At 37.1% G+C, this 11,398-nt stretch overlaps 1 protein-coding gene across 2 annotated transcripts in view; it reads right to left on the reverse strand.

Annotated features, from left to right (window-relative positions):
- Positions 1-5,820, reverse strand: part of LOC107689092 (speckle-type POZ protein) — an 84,100-nt gene extending 78,280 nt beyond the window's left edge. The window contains exon 1 of one of the 2 annotated variants that reach the window (XM_016486997.1): positions 5,718-5,815. The gene's annotated coding sequence lies outside the window, so the exon portion shown is untranslated. Of the gene's footprint in view, positions 1-5,717 lie in introns of both variants that reach the window. The other variant, XM_016486998.1, reaches the window with a different exon arrangement.
- Positions 5,821-11,398: the final 5,578 nt, after the last annotated feature.

An 11,398-nucleotide genomic window follows, 5' to 3' on the forward strand; every position in this document is an offset into this window, starting at 1 on the left:
GTTTCAGCGCAGCTCTGCTTTGTTTACTGCGATAACCAAGGAAACGCTGTATCAGCGCCTCCTGCTGTCAGAGAGTGAATCTGCGTCCCATTCAGAGCTTCGCTGTTTGTTTCGTTCAGGCATGTAGCATAATTTCACAAAGCTAGTCAGAACATTCTATTTTTGCTTCAAATTGGGTTATTAAATCAAATTATGTATATGAAATTATATAAATAAATTATATGAAATGATATGTACATGAATTATATAACTAAAATTAAATAACTGTGTAATTACAGATTTAGGTTAAATAAAGATGTCAGTCTTTATCTTTCTTCTTTTTAGGGCAGCAGTAGCTCTAGCAGCAAATCAACCATCCACATCAAAAGCTGCAGGACAGCCCACATTTCAGAAACAAATCAAAGAAAAAATAAACAAACACTACTGTTCCAAATATTCTGTATGTTGCTCAAAATATATTGTGTTCTGTTTTTTAGAGCTGTCTCAGAGACACATTTTAGAGCTGTAACAACAATACCGTGACACCATGATATTTTTGCTTAAGGTTATCATACCGTCAAAATCTCATACCGGCCCATGCCTAATGCCATAATATCTTAATATGATCACTAGTGCTGAAAAAAGTGCAATCCTCATTCACACAAACACAGAAAACAGAAAGTCATCTTAACATCCACCATACATCAGGCACATCAAGGCTACTATCCTGCAGAATTTAACAAATCAAACAGTCTTCATACTTGGAACTTCATACTTGCTTGTAAATTAAAGACGAGTAAGTGAATTTCATTAAGGATGCAACATTTTTTTTAAAGGTAAATGGAACAAAATATTAATAAAAAATAACAAATAATGTAACAATGTCTGTTTTATTAATTCATTCATTCCTTTTTTATTTTATTTATTGGCTGATTTCTAGTCCATTCAGTATTGCCCAAACTGCCCTGTCCTGAACAATCATAACAGAGGTGATTTAAATATAAATGACCTAAACATACAGCAGCAGCAGCAATTTTAATTTTAACGATCCAAAACAGCTAAAAAATACATCGCACTTTCCATGCAAGTAACCTTGGGGTTATGAGTGAACTTCAGAAAAACAAAAATGCTACAAAAGATGGTAAACTACAGTCCAATCTGTTTGTTTTTAGTGTATTTTGTCTGCATGAATACTAACGAGGGCAACAAGAATTCAGAAGACAATGAGAGCGTGGGAGCGAGAGGGAGAAACTGTATAGAATGTCTCCATAAGAACGAGGGAAATATTCATTACTGAGGTTACAATTTGCGCACAATAAGTCCACCCAGACAGGCACTGAGATCCAGTTCATAGCTTTCTGTGGATCTTTACATCTAAATATAATCGCACACAGTACAATCTAATGTGTGCACAGACACCAACGCTTGCACGCTCAGACGAGGAGCAGGAAAATATTTTAGCCCTTATATGGAAGCTCACACAGGCATTTGCGACCCCCAATCCATATTTCAATTTCCATCCTCTCATGTAAACGAATTCAATCGCCACTACGTGTCCTCAGTGCAACCGTCTGTGTGAAAAATTAGCCTATGCTCACCCACACATCCTGACGCCTTCACTCCCATATCTTTAACTTGCACACACACACTCTTGAACCGGCCCCTCTCTTCATAAACCATTCATTGTCGAATCTCACGCATCATCTTACAGGAGTCAACCTCGAAAATAACACACACACAGAATAAAACTGAGCTTAATTTAACTTCAGATCCACTTCAGCTGAAATACAAGTTATTTGGCCATGATTAGTAAACTGCTACAGTAACGGGTGCAGAGCATTTTTTCCTGTTACCCATAACCCTCTGCCATTTTCAATTATAACAATGTTACTGTACAATGTAATGAGGTCTATAATACCTGAAGAAAGTTACTCATTAATATTCACATTCAAACAGCTACTGCAATATAAATATCCACAATTTATCAAGAAATACAGTAACAAGTCAAACCTCAATGCCTTGCCATTAATGCAGCTCCATCTGCCAATTAACTGGTCAGCTGTGTTAAACAAATAGTTCACCCAAAAATTTAAATTTGCTGAAAAAGTACTGACTCTCAAGCCATCCAAGATGTAGATGAGTTTGTTTCAGACGTCATTAGAACACATTTATTTCACTTACTCATCAAAGGATCCTCTGCAGCGAATGGGTGCCATCAGAATCAGAGCCCAATCAGCTGATTAAAACAATAATACACAAGAAAACAGATGTAACTCTAGTCCATAAATAAAGTATTGGTAATAAACAAATAAACTGTCATTTCTAGCAAAAAAAAAAAACATAAGTTTCCCTCCAATGAAAACTCCATCCCCAGTTGTCCTCTCACATCAAAATCCACTAAAATATTTGTTATTAAATGTTTCACTTGTAAACAGTGCTTGATCTGGGCATATTTCTCAACTGATTCAGACGAGATGATTTTTAATTGGAGAAAGCAGAACGTGTTTAGACTCTGACGGACATTCTGACGGCACCCATTCACTGCAGAGGATCCATTGGTGAGCAAGTGATTTAATGCTACATTTCTCCAAATCTGTTCTGAGAAAGAAAAACCCATCTACATCTTGGATGGCCTGCCCTGGGGGTGAGTCAATTGTCAGCAAATTTTCATTTTTGGGTGAACTCTTCCTTAAACATTTTTAGTTTGTGTTTTATACTACTTCCTCTTTCAAAACCACCAGCTGTCTTTTAGCATATGATTCAGACATTGTGAATATGTGATTGTTCATTGAGTAAATTAAGCACACACTTTATCAGGGAGTTATAAAACAAATAACGATCCATGTTTATTACACCCAAGCAGGCCATTTACTACTGTTAACATTACTGATTATTTAAAAACAACAGCTTTAAAAAATTATAATAACAATCTGAATATTTCAGCACAGCAATCTCTCTCTTTATCAGTCTCCCGCCTGGTCTCGGGTTTGTTCATAAATTACAACTGTTCATCATTCGAGGCAATTTGGTGCGCAATATCTTGGCTTTGATGGAGCTGCTGACTAATTGATGGATTACTTTATTTTCGAATAGCGGAAACTGCCAAGCCAGAGTTGCGGTAGTAAATCTCTCTGAAATGAAAGAAACCATCACATTTACGCTGGACTTTAATCAGCGACTAATGCAAGAGTTTATTCAGAGACGCTCCATCAGCCCCATTTTACACAGCTGATAGTTACGGGAAAGAATTTGTCATTTCTGACACACCTGCTGAGACACCCCAGATTCCTCATAACAGCCACAGATTTAAGAGTGTTATTAGTGTAAACAAAATTTACATGTAACTATTCGGAGAGATTTGAGAGGCTGTTTAAAAAATAAATCTAATATCATAAATTGTATTAAATACTAGAATTAAATGCCAGGAGCTTGGATGCTAAAATGAATCCCAATGGACAAAAATCTGCAGAATTATTCAAAATAGATTTAAAGATGCAAATACAAGTTACACTGTGCTATATTATAGAAGACAGACAATGCAGAACTCGCATGAACATCACAGACAAGGAGAGACCGACTACAGCTCTTTAAAATTCTCAAAACAATGGGAAGTGGGTCAGACTGATTTCAGGACGTATGCTAAAATGCCAGAATAAATATGGAAATAAAGAATGTGAGTGCAACAACAGATGGCAGAAGTTTGACGTATTTAAAAAGAGCAGCATACTCAGAGGAGTTTCACTATTTCAGTTTCATTATTATTTCATAGCTGGGGTTAAGAACTGGGCATCAGATAGATTAGAAAAACATGCATCTCCAGAACTGCATTAGCTGAGCATTTTCACACAATCTGGGTCTCCATCTCTCTCTAACACACTCAGAGAATTGCTCTCTGTAACTTTATGAGGCCACTAGCAAGTGAGTGGGCATTTTCAATTCAATCTCTATGGGAGTTACATGGCAGGATTGCACTAGGGATTCTGGGATTGACAAAAGAGCAAAAATGAAAAAGAATGCTCAACTTCATGCAAGTGAACAGAAAATGCCATCTTTTTCCAATATTTCTAAGGGATTTGATGCTTAAATCACATCATCACATATTACCATAAATAAACTAATGTACACTAATGTTCAAAAGTTTGGGGTCTAGAAGATATTTAAATGTCTCTGAAAGAAGAAATATTAAGTCAAAATAAAGTTTCCACTTTAATACTTTTTTTAAACAATTTATTTCTGTGATAGCAAAGGCAAATTTTCAGCAGCAATTACTCCAGTCTTCAGGCAGGGTCACATGATCCTTCAGATATCATTCTATTATGCTGATTTGCTGCTCAAGAAACATTATCATCATCAAATGTTGAAAACTGACATGCTGATTAATATTTTTTAGGGAAGCCATCATGCATTTTTGTAGAATTCTTTAGAGTTTAAAAACTGGATTTATTTGAAATTTACTTATATATATATATATATATATATATATAGTACACACACACAGACACATATTTCTTTACAGTGACTTAATTTAATGCATCCTTGCTGGAAAAAAAGTTTACATTTCTTGACCCTAAACTTTTTAACAGAAGTGTGTCTTTAACACAATATTTATATTTAATGGCTATGCACTAAAAGCTATCAAACTCCAAAAATGACAACCACCACCTGTGCTGGACATTTACACTCCCAAAGTAACAGAGCAGGTGTTTCTGGTGGTACCGAGCAGATTTCTTAGTCATATTAGTTGTGTCACAGGTGTGTGTAAAACACTAGGGTTTTTTCCAGCTCTGATGTGTTAAAGTGAAGTGTGTTCCTACAAACTTAACATAACATTTTTCCTGAATAAATTACCAGCTGGGGACCCAGAGCTGATCTGAAACCACCCCCACAACCAATCCATGAGTGGCACAGCCACCGTTCCGCTTCACAAGCGCCCCAGGCAGCCAAACTTGTCAGCTGTGCATAATTTCTGCAATGCAGCAACCCATTCAAAACGTCTGCCGTAACGCGATCATGAACTCGGCTCATTTTCTGGCAAAGAGCGCCCCTGCAGCGCCGCACTGCGCATGCGCAAAACGACGGTCCACTATCTGGCAGGATGCTGGAGGTGAGGTAGATGGCGCATGCGCAGTACGATCGTTCCATTCACAGTCAATGCGGGATCAGTATTTCGCAAGTCCTGTGTCACTGATACCCAGGCCTCTGCCCAAAAACAACTTACAAGCATTTACAACAATACTCGAGTACTGCAGTGAATGCGACAGGGCAGCTTACCCTAAAAACACACCTTTCAAACGCATACCGGGCGTTTAACATCACATACGTCCGTACAAAACACATTTAACGTTAGTGCAAAAAAAGAAAGTAAACAACACTCTGAAGCAGGTGGAAGAGCAAGTCTGCTCATTTATAACATGACAGTTGTCATAAACATCACTAATTTGACTACAACCCCTCAGTAATTCGTAGGTTAAAATGTTCCACTATCAAGACACAGAAATGCTTTACTAAAATCACGTTACATAGCTGTTATATAAGAGACATAAAGTAAAAAGGCTGGCAAGCGCAACAAGAGGCTAAGCTAGTTAGCACCACAACAACAGCCTGAAACAAGCTCAAATATAACCGACACAGATCCTCTAAACGCGCTGTTTTCACTCCTACGAAGCTAATTGAAAGCGAAAACCGAAATATATGACTTATGCTGGAGTGTTGTGGTGTGTTCGCGTTTATACACTTACCTTTTCTGAAGGTAAGCTGTTTTACCGCATCTGATATTTTCCTACGGAGCGGCTTCACGTCCGGGTTAAAGGAATGACGGAGGACGGGCGCGCGCTGTGCTATAGCTGTCACACCAGTGTGAATATCAGTTTAGAGCAGGGCTGCCCAAACCTTTCTTTAGTCGCGGCACCCTTTGGAAATTTTAACAAACTTGTGGCACCCTACAAAATTAATTTTGTCACGATATTTGAATTTCTAACTTCGATATGATCATTTGAAAAGTATAGATATTCGGTACAACAGGGAAGAACTGCAGAATATAATGTCATACAGATATTTTTAATATTATTACAAAATTGTGTCCATCAATGGTGATAATCAGTAGGCTAATTTCTAATGAAGAGACTAATTTATTTGACAGATTTTAATGTAGGCTTTTATACATATGACGTGAAAGTGAAACCTGTGCGGTGAACTAATTTTCGGCAGCCGAAATTTCGGTGCATCTCAATTTTTTTACACGGCACCCCTGCTCTCGACAGACGGCACCCCGGTTGGGAAACTGGTTTAGAGCATCTGAACATAATTACTATTTTGAATAACAGATTCATATACTTCTAATCTGATTTCATGTTATTGTCCCTGTCATCTGTGGGTTTCAGTCAAATGTACGAGAGAAATGTAAATAGGCTAGCAGTCTATGAAATGTTTTTTTTATATATCAAAGTGTGCTACGATTTATTATATAAGTAATAAAAAAATTGCCCCTTTTAGACTTGCACTATATTTATTTACTAACTGCTTGTTTTCTTTAAAAAAAAAACGAACACTTGCTTCTCTTATCTTTTTGCATTATATCTATTTGTTTTTTTTTTATTTATTATACAATTATAATTCTGACTTTCTGACCTCTGATTATCAAAAGCAAAAAAGGCCTCTAACACTAGCTTGCTCTATTCTTTTTCTATTCTATCTGTTTTCTTTTTATTTATTATATGATTTTAAAAAAAAAAAACTTGCTACGTGTACTGCATTAAGCTAACTGAGACTTCTTATAGCACTTGTATATCATTGATCTTTTGTTGATTTTGATTGCTTCCATTGTCCTCATTTGTAAGTCACTTTGGATAAAAGTGTCTGCTAAATGTCTAAATGTAAATGTAATAACTACTAACACCCTATTTTATTTTTATTTATTTATTTTACTATTTATCTGTCACTATTTGTTTTGTTTGTATATGCTTTGGCATTACTGCATGCAAAACAATAGCCCCTTTGACACAGTAATACCAGTAGATGGTAAATAACATTAAGAATGTACCAACGTCTTTTCATTACAGCTTTGCAGTCGCTTTTGAGAATCTGCTGGAATGGGACGTAAAATAGCTCACATGCATGCGCACATCCCCAGTTAACATGATCCCCAGTTGATCCATAACACCGGTAAGCTTCATTCTGCGTTCCCACAGAGCACATTCCCGGTAATTTACTGTTAATGTTACAATTTCTCATACCAGTAAATTGCCGGAAATAAATTTACCGGTATTTTTGAAAAGGTCCTGTTCACACATGAGCTCTTTATGGCAATTTACCAGTAATTTTCCAGTAAAGTCTGTATGTGTGAAAGGGGCTATTTACTCCGCGCTTTGTAATACGGTTTGAAGTCGTGTAATACTATGTCTCTGGGCCAAAAGCACCGCATTAATAATGTAATGCATGGCATTCTTGTCTACTCCTGCTCCGGCGTCGAAACAATGGCGGTCGGACTGTTATAGCTCACTCAGGGCGGGTCTAAGGTAAGACGGCCGTGTCAATCAACAATTGTGGGAGGGGCCTTCATCCGTGTGACGTCACACAGACAAGAAGCTGAGAATGGCCTGATTTGAAAAAGGGGATATTATTTTTAGGGATTAAATAAAAACCGCTGGGTGGAGTTTTATCATTATAGGGTAGATGTGTACACACTGCCAACATACATTTATATTCAAACAACGTAAAAGTGAATTTAGCATCCCATGATGACCCCTTTAACAATAGTTTTTATCTATTGTTAACTGTGATGTTTGAACATCTGAATTTCTTTCAGCAACCAGATTTTCTCGTTATGTCTTGCTGGCAGTGTTTATGATGGGTAAGATTTATTGCTAGTGCTTGATTGCATGTGATAATTATCACAAATGAATAAACAAGCAATTTATCTCTCTCTCCTCTTTCACTTCAGTTTATCATTCTTTCTATCTCACCCATTGTGTCATTCTGTAAAGGTCATTAGTGTGAGAGTGGGTGGGTAGCAACAGGTTGTGTGTTTTTCCCCTAATCCATGAGGTTATAGGAGTGTGGTATTTGGGTGTTTTTGGATGCATGTGTTCTTCTTCCAATTCAGCCTCTGAAGGGAGACATGAATCAGCGCCAGCAGATGTTCATGAAAAAATGACTCTGTAACAAAATAAAATAAAGATGAAAAAGAGTTGGAAGGAAGAAAAAAGGGAATAATATTTAAAAACACAAGGGAAAGAGAAAAATATGCACAGCCTCACAAAACAGGAACGTCACTCTTTGTTAAACCTAAACGGGCAGCTTAAACTCATTGTTTGTGCTTGTGCTTATAATGCATTGTGCAGTCTCATGAATAATTGTAACCACAGTTAATACATTCTAACTCTTATCAATTCATTGTTAACCTGCACATTTTTAATTCTGTTATAATTATCTACAACAAGATATAATGTATTACAACGCACATTATGAAAAGGCCTAATTATAATGCATTGTACTCTTTAACAACCCTTTATAACGCATACATAAAGGCTTTAAGTAAAGTGTTAGCAAAAAATCTATACATACACTCAATAAGATTCCAAAAGAATCTTATTGCAGAGATGCCATAGAAAAACAATTCTGGGTTCCCCAAATAACTATTCAATGAACAGCTCTCCAAATAATTTTTTGAACTGTATCTTAAATGTCCGTTATTGTGTATATTAAAATCTTGTTTATGTAATTGTATGAAAGAAATATCACAGGAGAAAGTATCTTTACTGAACTGAATATCAGTATGGCTGTGATTCAGCTGTGGCCTTGAGGTGCAGGTAATCAGCTGTGATTATATTCTTAATTATATATTTTTCTGAATGGTGACTCAAACGTTTGTCTGTCTTACTTGATGACAACAAGTTAGCCTACCCTTATGATCCCATTAACTGTGATAATTGTGTTGAACTAGAGTTCTTGTTACCTGAATGCTGTTTAGAGTTATCTGTTGTTAAGATGTGACACCAATTAATGTGTGCAAGGCCAGTGTATCCCATCCACAAATGACAGTGTTGACAGTACTTGACACTCTCACTGCATTAGTTGAGGGTGTTTCACAAGAGTGAAAATCACATGTTAAAGCAGAGCTCAAACACAAAGTACACAGCTGAACCATTCATGCTATCAAGATTAATGTAATAATGTTTTGATATTCATAATGTTCAATGGTCATTTTCATCATTAAGCATATCTTTGAAACAACATGAATCAAAATGGTCTCTGTTTATTTTCTTAATATATATTCCTGCCCCCTGGTCTTATTGTGAACAATTCATTGGTGCATTATATTGCAAAGAAAACAATATCTGTCTTCTTAATATTTCATCAAAACATAATAACTTGCTTTGTTTCTCAAATGACTTTCTGTTTTCAGCTGACAGTACCAAGGAGGTCTATAATACTTGGAGAAAGCTATCCGTTGCCATTCCCATTCATCTCAATGGCAGTTCTTTGGCTGTCTGCCGTCTTTTCTCATCGGCACTCAATTCTGGAGACTTTTTTTAGCCAATCATATGAGCCATAAATTTCACGTGACTAACTCTGCGCCACAAAAAAAAAAAAAAATCCTGACATGCTACTCTGGTTTGTGTTTCCCAAAATCAATGTTAGCCAAATATGATTGCAAGTTCCACTGTTTCTAACATAGTTCAACATTCAAACCATGGTTTTACTGAACATTCACGAACAGAATCACAAACTGGTGTACATGTAACTACAGCTCTACCTAACATCTTCATTCCATTTAAAGTGTTAGTCCCCCCAAAAATGAAAATTAGCCCATGATTTACTCACCCTCGAGGCATCCTAGGTGTATATGACTTTCTTCTTTCAGATGAATCCAATTGGAGTTATATTAAAAAAGGTCCTGGCTCTTCTAAGCGTTATCATTGCAGTGGGTGGGTGCTTCTGTTAACCAGTCCAAAACACGTTAAATAAAGCGTGCACATCCACAATAAAACGTGTCTCACACGGCTCCGGGCGTGAATAAAGGCTTCCTGTGGCGAATCCATGCGTTTTTGTAAGAAAAATATCCATATTTCAAACGTAAATAACACTTTTCTCTCACTTCACCAGCCGTTCTGGTGGATGACGTAGGACGTATGCGTCACGCGCGAGCCTCTGAGATATGCTAGTCTTGCGAGTTTGTTTACAGGAGCAAAGGAAGCAAAGTTTCCTTACTTTAGCAAAGGAAAACCAGTCTCCTCTTGGCTTATATCGAAATCATCTGACATTTTTCTTTACAAATCCTCGGTTTGTACTTCTAATTCATGACAGGTGTTTTGTTTTGTTCTCTCTCCACGTTCGTCCTACGTCATCTGCCGGAATGACTTTCACGTACCACAGTTAGATGAAGTGAGAGAGAAGTGTTTGTTACGTTTGAAATATAGATATTTTTCTTACAAAAATGCATGGATTCGCTACAGGAGGCCTTTATTCACCCCCCGGAGCCGTGTGAGGCACGTTTTATTATGGATGCGCACACTTTATTTGACGTGTTTTGAACTGTTGAACAAAAACACCCACCCACTGCAATGATAACACAAAGAACCAGGACAATTTTCAACTCTGATTGAATTCGTCTGAAAGAAGAAAGTTATATACACCTAGGATGCCTCGAGGGTGAGTAATGCACAGGTTAATTTTCATTTTTGGGTGAACTAACCCTTTAAATATTTATACGCAATATCATATCTATATAATTAAGCGTGTCAACAATCACAGGAACTCCGGAGTATGACATAAGAGGGAATCTATAATGAATCAAACATAAAATAAAGCAAAAAATAGTCAAGTAGTCCTCAGATTCATTACAGCAGCATTTTGGAGAAATGACATTGTGGAGGAAGCTGGTGACTGAATGAACCGCATATATAGCCTATGGGAGTATGCCAATTACATACCGCATGTGAACATGATTAAGAATCACAATGAACAACTTTCTGTTGTTTTGTGTAAATGAATGCTGCATTCCCTTCTCATCCCTATGCCCTAAACCCTTCGGATGAAGGATGTAGGTAGGGGACCAATGAGCTGTTCCTTGAGACACACTTCTGCAGAATCTTGCCGAGCCAATTAATGGTGGCTCCATTATCGCACAATTGAACCTGTGCAAAGAATTATGGGAATGAAGTGTCCATCAGTCTATATTTCATTCCAAATGGCCCTTTGAAGTGGGCATTTTTGAGCACTTCGGTTTGGAACAAGTCTTCAATATGACAGCCAAGTTTGCCCTTCGGTGTTGGATTTATCCTGTTTGTAAAGCAGAAAAATTCTCCAATGATGCATCATACTATGACAGATAAGTAGTGAGTTATGCCGTTGTACAGAAAAAAAACACTGATTGGTTGATGGCCCCACAAAAATGCACATAGTCCATGTTATCCGTTTC

The sequence above is a fragment of the Sinocyclocheilus anshuiensis genome, unplaced genomic scaffold, assembly GCF_001515605.1.
Source record: "Sinocyclocheilus anshuiensis isolate Anshui unplaced genomic scaffold, SAMN03320099.WGS_v1.1 scaffold653, whole genome shotgun sequence".
NCBI classification, from domain to species: Eukaryota; Metazoa; Chordata; class Actinopteri; order Cypriniformes; family Cyprinidae; genus Sinocyclocheilus; species Sinocyclocheilus anshuiensis.